This window comes from Aegilops tauschii, chromosome 4 (assembly GCF_002575655.3).
Source record: "Aegilops tauschii subsp. strangulata cultivar AL8/78 chromosome 4, Aet v6.0, whole genome shotgun sequence".
Classification (NCBI taxonomy): domain Eukaryota; kingdom Viridiplantae; phylum Streptophyta; class Magnoliopsida; order Poales; family Poaceae; genus Aegilops; species Aegilops tauschii.
Genome location: NC_053038.3, coordinates 293,073,298 through 293,085,971, shown reverse-complemented (window position 1 = coordinate 293,085,971; position 12,674 = coordinate 293,073,298).

Genomic DNA, 12,674 nt, shown 5'->3' with positions numbered 1-12,674 from the left:
AAGACTTGATACTTAATGCTATGGCTGGGTTTCACGGCCTTAATGATCTTTAGTAGTTGCGGATGCTTGCTATGGGTCCAATTATAAGTGCATATGATCCAAGTAGAGAAAGTATGTTAGTTCATGCCTCTCCCTCATATAAAATTGTAAGAATGATTACAGGTACTTATTATTGATTGCCTAGGGACAAATGACTTTGTTGTTGACCAAAGCTATCCACTTTTTTTACCTTGCAATTTATTCTTAGTTTTATTCTCGCAAAGTACTCGTAGTTTTATTCTTGCAAAATAGTTTCATACTTGTTTTAGGTGAAGCAAACGTCAAGTGTGCGTAGAGTTGTATCGGTGGTCGATAGAACTTGAGGGAATATTTGTTCTACCTTCAGCTCCTATTTGGGTTCGACACTCTTATTTATCGAAGAAGGCTACAAATGATCCCCTATACTTGTGGGTTATCAAGACCTTTTTCTGGCGTCGTTGTTGGGGAGCAATAGCGTGGGGTGAATATTCTCGTGTGTGCTTGTTTGCTTTATCACTACGTAGTTTTTATTTTCTGTTATAAGTTGTTCTCTATCTTTAGTTATGGATATGGTACACGAAGCACCCAAAAAAATAGTTGTACTTGCTACTCATGTAGATGGGGAACCTCCTAAAACCCTCGATGCTCGTTATGTGAAGAATATTATGCACTACTTTGATAATCCTGAGAAAACCCATTCAACTTGATAATGGGAGTAACATTGGATCAACGTGAATACTTTAGGGATTATCGCTTGACACAAAACGGGAAACTATTATGGGATAAAATTGATATGCTGCATTGGTATGCTTGGAATTTATGCCAGAGATATGATTATACTTGTTGCTCTAGGATGAGCACTCCACACCTTCCCTTTTTGTGCAAATTGGATGATAATGAAACCTTGGCTTCTTATGCTAATGGTATATATGATTACTATGATGTGGAATGAATAGTTTGTTGCTTTTAAGGGTGCTTATGAAATTGAATCTTTGTTTTTAAAGTATGAAGCTTTTGATGATGATGTTTATAGACCCAAAATTTCTGCCATCCTGTCGGGACCCTGATCCTAAGTCACACCGATCTAGCATGTAACACATCATATCACTTTGCAGCCTCACGCAGAGTATTCCCACGGGTGCCACCTTACCTGGCCCGGGACCGTTTGCGCCTTTTGGCTCACGTATATGATGGTGTCGCTAGCATCCATATGATAGAGAACCCGGGCCGACATGACTAGTCGTGAACCCAAAGTGGCGCTAACTTACGGGGACAGGTATACATGAACCAGCATCGAACGTGTCGGTCATCAGCGTGTGAATCCGGGCTGTAGCAACTGGGCTAACAGGACTCCGGGAACCCGGGCTGTAGCAGGCTAGCATGACTCCGGAAGTCACCGCGTGACATTTCCCCGAAGGGACAGACACAGGAACGAAGTGGATCACATGCCGGCCAGTCTAAGTGTTCCCGAGCAGTAGAAACTGGGCTAGTAGGACTCCAGTAAACCGGGCGGTACCAGACTACCATGGCTCAGTGGAAGCACTAGACTACATTTCCCCATAAGAGAGGCTACCAAGGATAAACAACTAGGTTGTTGGATCCCACACATACCAAGCATTTCAATCATACACACAATATGCCCGATATGTGTAAATACAACATGGCATCACAACAAAACTCTATGACTCAAAGTATTTATTCATTAGGCTCCGAAGAGCCAGATATTACAAACATGGGTCTGATGACCCAACATACAGAGCGCACAAGCTACAAGCACATGCGGAAGCTTAAATTGTCTGAGTACAGACAACTACAAATGAAGAAGGCTCAAAAGCCTGACTATCTACAAGACCCTCCCAAGGGTACAAGATCGTAGCTGAGGTAACAAGCAAGACGTCGAAGTCCACGCGGAACTACTAGTGAGACTGACGTCTCTCTGCAAAAACATAAATTAAGCAAACGTGAGTACAAATGTACCCAGCAAGACTTACATCAGAACTAGATACCAAAGCTGTCGGGACCCCGATCCTAAGTCACACCGATCTAGCATGTAACACATCATATCACATTGCAGCTGTCGGATGTGGGGTTCCGGCAAACCCTTAAGGTTCGAACACTGGGGTGCGCGCGAAGTCTTTCCCTCCTAGCGATCTACGCCCTAGCTCGCTAAGATCTCGCGGACGAACTCGACGAACTCACAACACAGAAAGACACGAGATTTATACTGGTTCGGTCCACCGTTGTGGTGTAATACCCTACTCCAGTGTGGTGGTGGTGGATTGCCTCTAGGGCTGATGATGAACAGTACAAAGGGAAGAACAGCCTCCTGAGGGTGAGGTGTTCTTGTGCCTGGCTAACTTGTGTGGGTGAGAGCTGGGTGAATTGCTCGATCGGGTTGGATCAAGCTAAGATGAAATGCCTCTACTATGGTGGCTAGCTCTACTTATATAGGCCCTGGTCCTCTGCCCAAATATCGAGCGGGAAGGGAGCCAACAACGGTGGGCAAATTTGAAGGGGGACAGCTAGTACAAGCTATCCGGACAAAAGCGGTCTTCGCCTGCGAAAAGCTCTGCTGGTGACGCCGTCTTGGGCTCCACGATGACCTCCGTCTCGCCGTCCTCCTGGTCTTGGTCTCGTTGCACCAATATAGCAACCTTTGCCTAATGCCTCGGTACTCTTCGCCTGCGCTGGCCTCTTTAGCACCAAAGATGAAATAAGGACGCTGCGCGCGCTGGCGCCCGCCTGGCGCCCGCCTGGTGTCGTGCGTCATGGCTCACGTCACGAGGGCCTCGTGAGGTTTGCCCCGCCTTGATATCTCCGCTCCTCGTGAGCCTTCCTGGCTAGGATACTCCAGAGGAGGTCTTGCGTCGTTCGCCTCGCGAGGCTTGGACCCTCGCGAGGGTCTTGGATGCCTTGTTGATGAAGATGGGCCGTACAGCCTACTTGCTTAGCCACGACGGGGGCCGCAGGCAGGCAAGTCTGGGGACCCCCGTTCCCTGAACGCCAACAGCAGCCTCACGCACGGTATTCCCACGGGTGCCACCTTACCTGGCCCGGGACCGGTTGCGCCTTTTGGCTCACGTATTTGATGGTGTCGGTAGCATCCATATGACAGAGAACCCGGGCCGACATGACTAGTCGTGAACCCAAAGTGACGCTAACTTACGGGGACAGGCATACATGAACCAGCATCGAACGTGTCGGTCATCAGTGTGTGAATCCGGGCTGTAGCAACTGGGCTAACAGGACTCCGGGAACCCAGGCCGTAGTAGGCTAGCAGGACTCCGGAAGTCACCGCATGACATTTCCCCGAAGGGACAGACACAGGAACGAAGTGGATCACATGCCGGCCAGTCTAAGTGTTCCGGAGCAGTAGTAACTGGGCTAGCAGGACTCCGGTAAACCGGGCTATAGCAGACTACCATGGCTCAGTGGAAGGACTAGACTACATTTCCCCATAAGAGAGGCTACCAAGGATAAACAACTAGGTTGTTGGATCCCACACATACCAAGCATTTCAATCATACACACAATATGCCCGATATGTGTAAATACAACATGGCATCACAACAAAACTCTGCGACTCAAAGTATTTATTCATTAGGCTTCGAAGAGACAGATATTACAAACATGGGTCTGATGACCCAACATACAGAGCATACAAGCTACAAGCACATGCGGAAGCTGAAATTGTCTGAGTACAGACAACTACATATGAAGAAGGCTAAGAAGCCTGACTATCTACAAGACCCTCCCAAGGGTACAAGATCATAGCTGAGGTAACAAGCTAGACGTCGAAGTACACGCGGAACTACTAGTGAGAATGACGTCTCTCTGCAAAAACATAAATTAAGCAAACGTGAGTACAAATGTACCCAACAAGACTTACATCAGAACTAGATACCAAAGCTGTCGGGACCCCGATCCTAAGTCACACCGATCTAGCATGTAACACATCATATCACTTTGCATCCTCACGCACGGTATTCCCACGGGTGCCACCTTACCTGGCCCGGGACCGTTTGCGCCTTTTGGCTCCCGTATATGATTGTGTCGCTAGCATCCATATGACAGAGAACCCGGGCCGACATGACTAGTCGTGAACCCAAAGTGGCACCAACTTACGGGGACAAGCATACATGAACCAGCATCGAACATGTCGGTAATCAGCGTGTGAATCCGGGCTGTAGCAACTGGGCTAACAGGACTCCAGGAACCCGGGCTATAGCAGGCTAGCAGGACTCCGGAAGTCACCGCGTGACATTTCCCCGAAGGGACAGACACAGGAATGAACTGGATCACATGCCAACGAGTCTAAGTGTTTCGGAGCAGTATTAACTGGACTAGCAGGACTCCGGTAAACCGGGCGGTAGCAGACTACCATGGCTCAGTGGAAGCACTAGACTACATTTCCACATAAGAGAGGCTACCAAGGATAAACAACTAGGTTGTCCCACACATACCAAGCATTTCAATCATACACACAATATGCCCGATATGTGTAAATACAACATGGCATCACAACAAAACTCTACGACTCAAAGTATTTATTCATTGGGCTCCGAAGAGCCTGATATTACAAACGTGGGTCTGATGACCCAACATACAGAGCATACAAGCTACAAGCACATGCGGAAGATTAAATTGTCTGAGTACAGACAACTACAAATGAAGAAGGCTGAGAAGCCTGACTATCTACAAGACCCTCCCAAGGGTACAAGATCGTAGCTGAGGTAACAAGCTAGACGTCGAAGTCCACGTGGAACTACTAGTGAGACTGACGTCTCTCTTCAAAAACATAAATTAAGCAAACGTGAGTACAAATGTACCCAGCAAGACTTACATCAGAACTATCTACATATGCATCAGTATCAACAAAGGGGTGGTGGAGTTTGACTGCAGCAAGCCAGCTTGACTCGATGACTATCCTGAACTACGACTGCAAGTAACTCTTTTGAGGTGGCACACACGAGTCCACATATTCACCATATCAATACACCACTATGGATCCGCTCCCGTCTCCCTACGAGAACGCCATCCATAGCACTCACGCTTATCTTGTGCATTTTAGAGTATCCACTTTCACTTGTCTATGAACTATACAGGCAACCCGAAAGTCCTTTTCCGCGGACACGACTATTCGAATAGATGATGTTAACCCCGCAGGGGTGTACTTATTCACACAGGCTCTCGCCACTTACCACCATGTACACGTCGTGTATCTCGGCAACCTTCAAGCGGAAGCCTGGCGAGGGAGTCGGCCACGACCTCACTAACCACAAAAGTCTCTAGTCCAGGTTTACCGCCTATTCAGGTTCCGTCCGCAAGGAGATCCGGCCGGCGTGTCGCTCCTACAAACACCAGAAGCTCACCATCCAGGTGCCACTTGGTACACCGTGCCACTGTGCCTAGTCTGTCCCAAGCCCACCTGTACCGGGTGCCACTTGGTAGACTACTAACACTACCTACAAACACCAGAAACTAGTTGCAACTCCTGGACAGAGATCAGGTTGATTAATAAGTCGAGAGGGGTCGAGTTACCGGAACCCAATGTGTGGTAGTAGCTGTTCATGGATCACAAACACAGAACTCAGTTCCTGAGGACGGCTGCAATGAGATAACCCACCATGTACTCCTACATGGCCTATCACCGCTACCTTTACCAAATCGTGTTCACACACTTAGCTCTCAATAGTAGGACATGTTCACACACCTCCGATTCAGCCGCGTTGAATCATACCTGACTCGACTCTAAGCAGTAGCAGGAATGACAAACAAGCATGAATGAGTAGGCACATCAGGGCTCAAACAACTCCTACTCATGCTAGTGTGTTTCATCTATTTACTATGGCAATGACAGGTCATGCAGAGGAAAGGGGTTCAACTACCGCAGCATGTAACAGTTGAATCGTTGTTGTCCTAATGCAATAAAAGAGAGCAGGAGCGAGAGAGTGGGATTGTATCAGAATGAACAAGGGGGTTTTTCTTGCCTGACACTTCTGAAGATAGTATAGTTCTTCATCGGTGTCATCGATCTCATCGTCGGAACAACATCTAGTTAAGGGGGACAATTACCGGCAACAGAGACGAAACTCAATCAATGCAATGCGACAATATGATGCATGAATGTGACATGGCAATATGCTGTGCTTTGAGCTAACGCAGCAACAACAGAAGGGTTTGAGTTGATTTGAACCAAAGGTTAAAATTCAAATTCAAAACATGAACTTATAAAGTGCATTATCATGTTTTGATATTAACAGCAACGTTAAGTTGTTTAAACATGCATGAAACAAGTACAGATGGAACTATTGGATTTTTCTGATAATTTTTAATATATAAATTATTTCATTTGGAGTTACGGTTGAATTTCTATGAATTTTTGAAGTTTAAATCATTTTCTGGATTTTCCTGGTTATTTAGAAATAAAACAAATCCAGAAAATGACTTATTGCTTAAGCATGATGTCACTGTGTTGTCAGCGGTCAACAGTAGCCGGTCCAGGTCAAACCTGACCTGTGGGGCCCACTGGTCAGTGACCCAGTGCTGCCTAGAGTCACAGACAGGTGGCCCTGGTCAACAGACACGTCAGCTTAGTCAACTCGGACGCGTGGGTCCTGCTGGGTTATAAACTAATCTAAACAGAAAATAAGCCCAGAGTTAATTTGGCGTGGGGCCCAGCTGTCGGTGTCACCGGAGTAGATAATTAGTGGGTCATTAGCCACTAAGGATGCCCACGTCGGCGGCTAAACGCCGGCGCTAAGCACAGCACGGCAGCGCTCGCCGGTCGGCTATTTCCAGCCACGGTAGCAGGCGCGGCTAGGCCATACGGATGCACCGCAAGGAGGCGCACCACATGACGGCAGCGGCAAGTGCTGGGGTCGTCGGAGTTGACGACAACGAGCTTGGCTGCGGCGGCCGGAGCTCGGGTGTGCGCGGGGATGCGGCTGCGCTGTGCGAAAGAGCGAGGGAAGACGCTAGCGATGCTCGACGTGTCGCGGTGAGCACAACGGATGCACGCCCGTGACCAAATGGTCACCCGACCATGTGGGCTACGAAGCCAGGCGGCAGAGCGATTTGGCCGACAAGGGGGCGACGGCTACATGGCGTAATCGAGCTTGGGGAGAGGGGGTTGCGGCGCGGAAGCTCACGGTGGTTGCAGAGGCGTCGATGTGGGCTTGGGGAAGGCTCGGAGCAGACGGCACGACGATGGCGATCTCGGCGTCCCGAGGTTGAAGAAGAAGTCGGGGACGATGCGTCAGGGCGTCCGGCGTCGCGTGAGTCGTCGAGGATGCGTAGATGATGGAGGCGGAGCTCAGGGGCACGTCAGAGGGGCAAGGGGGTGGTTGTTGCTATGGCAACGACGAGCGGCGGCGACGGGTGCGCTCGATGGTCGCGTGGGAGAGAAACAGAGGAGGGGGAGAGGACGGGAGTGATCGGTTGGGTTCGGGTACGTGCGTGGCGACGCGAGGGAGGTCCAGGCAGGCAGGGAGAGAGGAGGTGGACGCAGCGCATGCGCGCGCGCGGAGCACAGGCCCTCCTGCCTACTGGCAGGAGGTTGAAGATGGTGGCCAGCGCTGGGCTAGCGTCGGCTGCACTCCTGGGCTTGGTAAGTTACAGGACTGGGCCTCAGGTAAGGTCAGGTAAGTTTCTGTCTCTGTTTTATTTTTGTTTTTCTATTTTTGTCATTCTGTTTTGATTTAGTTAAATACCAAACCATTTTGTAGCTTCTGAAAATAATTATGGGGTTAGATATGAAATATCCAGAACCACATAAAAAGTTCCAGAATTATTGGACCTATATTTAATATATAACAAATATAAATCCAATGCAAATAATTATTAGATTAACTCAAATGCCCAAAACAAATATTTCTGAGCTTCCAAAAATATTGCCTTGAATTTTACCTCTTGCCAATATTTTCAGAGGGAAACAGGAACATTTTCTTGGACACATTGAGATGATTTTAATGTTGATCATTTTTAAAAGGTTTCTGAGGCTTTGAAAATTCCTCAATTCAAATTTCATTTGAATTTGAACATGATGACATGAAGATCAAGCAAAGACAACAGGGGCTGAGCTAGGGCTGTGACACATCCTTAAATATTGCTATGATAATTATAAATATAATTCTGATATTGATGAATTTATTGAGAAAATCTCCGCTATCCGAGAAGAGATTAATATTTTGCTGGAGTCTATGGAAGAAGAAATTGATGAAACTGTGAGCTCATTGGATGAAAAAGATGATGAGGACAACGAAGTACAAAAGGAGGAAGAGCGGATTAGCTACCCGTGCCCACCTTCTAATGAGAGTAACCCTCCAACTCATACATTGTTTAATGTCCCTTCGTTCTTACCGGAGGATGAATGCTATGATAATTCCTATGATCCCGTTGATTCTTTTGAAATATCCCTTTTTGATGAACTCGATGCTTGCTATGCTTGTGGCCAAGATGCCAATATGAATTATGATTATGGAGATGAACTTGCTATAGTTCCTTATATTAAGAATGAAATTGTTGCTATTGCATCCACACATGATAGTCCTATTATCTTTTTGAATTCTCCAAACTACACTATGTCGGAGAAGTTTGCACTTATTAAGGATGACATTGATGGGTTGCCTTTTACCGTTGCACATGATAATTTTGATGAATGTAATATGCATGTGCTTTCTGCTCCTAATTGCAATTATTATGAGAGAGGAACTACAAATCCGTCTCGCTATGTTTCCAGCACGAAAGAATTGCAAGAAACTTCTTATGCTATGTATTGGCCTTTACTTGATGTGCATGAATTGTTCTTGTATGATATGCCGATGAATAGGAAGAGAGTTATACTTCATCATTGCTTGATATATGTTGCTTTGTGGTCACTACTAAATGCCAAATCATTGTTAATTAAAATTGGCTTTGATATACCTTGGGATCCGGGTGGATTCATTACTTGAGCACTTTATGCCTAGCGTAATGGCTTTAAAGAAAGTGCTGCCAGGGAGACAACCCGGAAGTTTTAGAGACTCATTTATTTCTGTTGAGTGCTTTTATAAATTTTAAAAACATAAAAAATATAGAGTGTAACTTAAAACTTTTCGACAAAAGAGAAGCGATTGGATGTTATGCATTGGAGAAGTGAGGGTCGACCTTGAACACTTGTGTACATGCTCATGGAAACAGTGTAGAATTTTTCATGAAGATTTTCACAAAAATAATTGTCCCCTTGTGCAATTCCATTGTATTATAAAACTAATGTGCCAATATTTGCCTTTAGGAGTAGATTGCTTGTTGGTATGTGCGGCGCAAAAGCAGAAACTTTGGTTGTAGTGCGTGATTTTACATTTTTTACTGGAACGTCGAAAGTTTCTGAAACTGCTGGCACAGTCTTGCTATACAAATTGTTTATTTTCTCCTAATTTTTTAGAATTGTTGGATTACGAGAAGTATGGTGAATGTTCAGATTACTACAGACTGTCCTATTTAAGACAGTTTCTGTTTTTGATGCATTGTTTTGCTTGTTTTGATGAAACTATCGATTCTATCAGTGGAATAAGCCATGAAAAAGTTATATTACCGCAACTACAATGCAAAAACAAAATATGAATTGGTTTTCAACAATACTTAGAGTATTGATTTGCTTTATTATACTAATGGATCTTACCGAGCTTTCTGTTGAGTTTTGTGTGGATGAAGTGATCAAAGATCAAGGAGGTCCAGATTTGAGGAGAAGGAGGAGAAGAAAGAGCTCAATCTTGGGGATGCCCAAGTCATCCCAAGTAAATAGTCAAGGAGACTCAACCGTCTAAGCTTGGGGATGCCCCAGAAGGCATCCCATCTTTCTTCGACAAGTATCGGTATGTTTTCGTCTTCATTTCGTTCACGTGATATGTTTAAATCTTGGAGCGTCTTTTGCGCTTAGTTTTTAGTTTTATTTTATGCACCATGCTGGTATGAGGTAGTCCATGATTGATTTATAGAATGCTCATTGCACTTCACTTATATCTTTTGAGTGTGGCTTTATAGAGTGCTTCATGTGCTTCACTTATATCATTTGAAGTTTGGTTTGCCTATTTCTCTTCACATAGAAAACCGTTGCTTGTAGAATGTTGTTTTCCTTCACTTATACTTATTAGAGCATGGTCTTTTGTAGAAAGAACTAAACTCACATGCTTCACTTATATCTATTTAGAGAGTCAACAGGAATTGGTCAATTGCTTGGTTAGTCATAAAATCCTACATAAAACTTGTGGATCACTCAATATGATATGTTTGATTCCTTGCAATAGTTTTGTGATATAGAAATAGAATATGTGGGAGGTACTAGTAAATGGTTGTGGTTAGTAAGAATATTGGTGTTAAGGTTTGTGATTCTCGAAGCATGCACGAATAGTCTCTCCTTATGCTATGAAGTTGGAGCATGATTTATTATTGATTGTCTTCCTTAAGAGTGGCGGTCGGGGATGAGCGATGGTCTTTTCCTACCAATATATCCCCCTAGGGGCATGCGTAGTAGTACTTTGCTTCGAGCGCTAATAAATTTTTGCAGGACTATATGATTTTGTTTCTAGTAGCATTTATCTAAGCAGGACAGAAGCAAGACTATATGATTTTGTAGGGATAGCTTTCTTTAGCGTTGATATTTTGAAAGACATGATTGTTTGTTGGGATGCCTGAGTATTGATGTCTTTATGTCAAATTATAAACTATTGCTTTGAATCACTCGAGTCTTAATATTCATGCCATGATTAGACATATGATCAAGTTTATGCTAGGTAGCATTCCACGTGAAAAAATATCTTTTTTATCATTTACATACTAGAGCACGAGCAGGAATTAAGCTTGGGGATGCCGATACGGTCGTATCTATAATTTTTGATTGCTCCATGCCACTATTATACAACTTTAACATACTTTTGGCAACATTTTATATGATTTATTTGGACTAACATATTGATCCAGTGCCCAGTGCCAGTTCCTGTTTGTTGCATGTTTTTATTGCGCACATAATCCGTATCAAACGAAGTCCAAACGCGATAAAAATTTATTGAGAATTATTTTTGAATATTTATGATTTTTGGGAGGTGGAATCAACTCAAACGGGGGCCCACAGTGACCACAACCCACCAGGGCGTGTCGGGCAACCCCTGGTGCGCCCAGGTATCTTGCGCCCTCCTCGAAGGTCGGTTGGGGCCGTTCTTATGGCTCAAAAAAGATAATTTATGGAAAAATATCATGTAAATTTTTTAGCGCAATAGGAGTTACGGATCTCCAGGAATTTAAGAAACAGTGAATGGCCAGATCCGGGGAACACAAAATAAAAGAGAACACAGAGGGACATCCAATCTCCGAGGGTCTCCCCCCGTCTGCCGCCATGTAGGGGGGAACTGTCCTCCCATCTAGGGGGGTGCCAAGGAAGAAGAAGGAGGGGGGCTCTCTCCCCCTCTCTCCCGGTGGCGCCGGAGTGCCGCCGGCAAGGATCGTGACGGCGATCTACATCAACAATCTTGCTACCATCAACACCAACTTTCTCCCCCTCTATGCAGCGGTGTAACACCCCTTCTCCCCGCTGTAATATCTACTTAAACATGGTACTCAACTCCGTATATTATTTCCCAATGATCTATGGTTATCCTATAATGTTTGAGTAGATCCGTTTTGTCCTGTGGGTTAATTGTGATCTTGGTTGGTATGATTGTATATTTTATTTATGGTGCTATCCTACGGTGCCCACCGTCTCGCGCAAACGTGAGGGGCCCCCGCTGCAGGGTGTTGCAATACATTCCTGATTCGCTTATGGTGGGTTGCGAGAGTGGCATAAGCTTAAACTCGAGTAGGTGGGTTGTTGCGTATGGGATAAAGAGGACTTGATACATAATGCTATGGTTGGGTTTCACGGCCTTAATGATCTTTAGTGGTTGCGGATGCTTGCTAGGGGTCCAATCGTAAGTGCATATGATCCAAGTAGAGAAAGTTTGTTAGCTCATGCCTCTCCCTCATATAAAATTGCAAGAATTCTTGTTGACAAAATCTATCCACGTTTATTACCTTGCAATTTATTCTTAGTTTTATTCTTGCAAAGTACTCGTAGGTTTATTCTTGCAAAATAGTTTCATACTTGTTTAAGGTAAAGCAAACGTCAAGTGTGCGTAGAGTTGTATCGGTGGTGGATAGAACTTGAGGGAATATTTGTTCTACTTTTAGCTCCTCGTTGGGTTCGACACTCTTATTTATCAAAGAAGGCTACAAACGATCCCCTATACTTGTGGGTTATCAGGTGGCAACGCTCTTCGTCGGGATCTTTGGCGAGGACGGCGTGTAACACCCCAGATGTAACTTTCCATATTTGTAACTCCAACTCTTGCCATTTTCGGCTATGTGTTATGATATTCCCTCCGTGGTCGGGTTTTTGTCTCTCGTTTTGCATTTTATTCATGTCATGCATCTAATATCATGTCATCATGTGCATCTCATTTACATACGTGTTCGTCTCATTCATCCGAGCATCTTCCCCGTTGTCCGTTTTGCAATCCGACACTCCCACATGCGCCGGCGCACCCCTCTTGTTTCTTTCCGTGAGCGGGTGTTAAACGTTCTCGGAATGGACCGAGGTTTGTCAAGTGGCCTTGGTACACCACTGGTAGACCACCTGTCAAGTT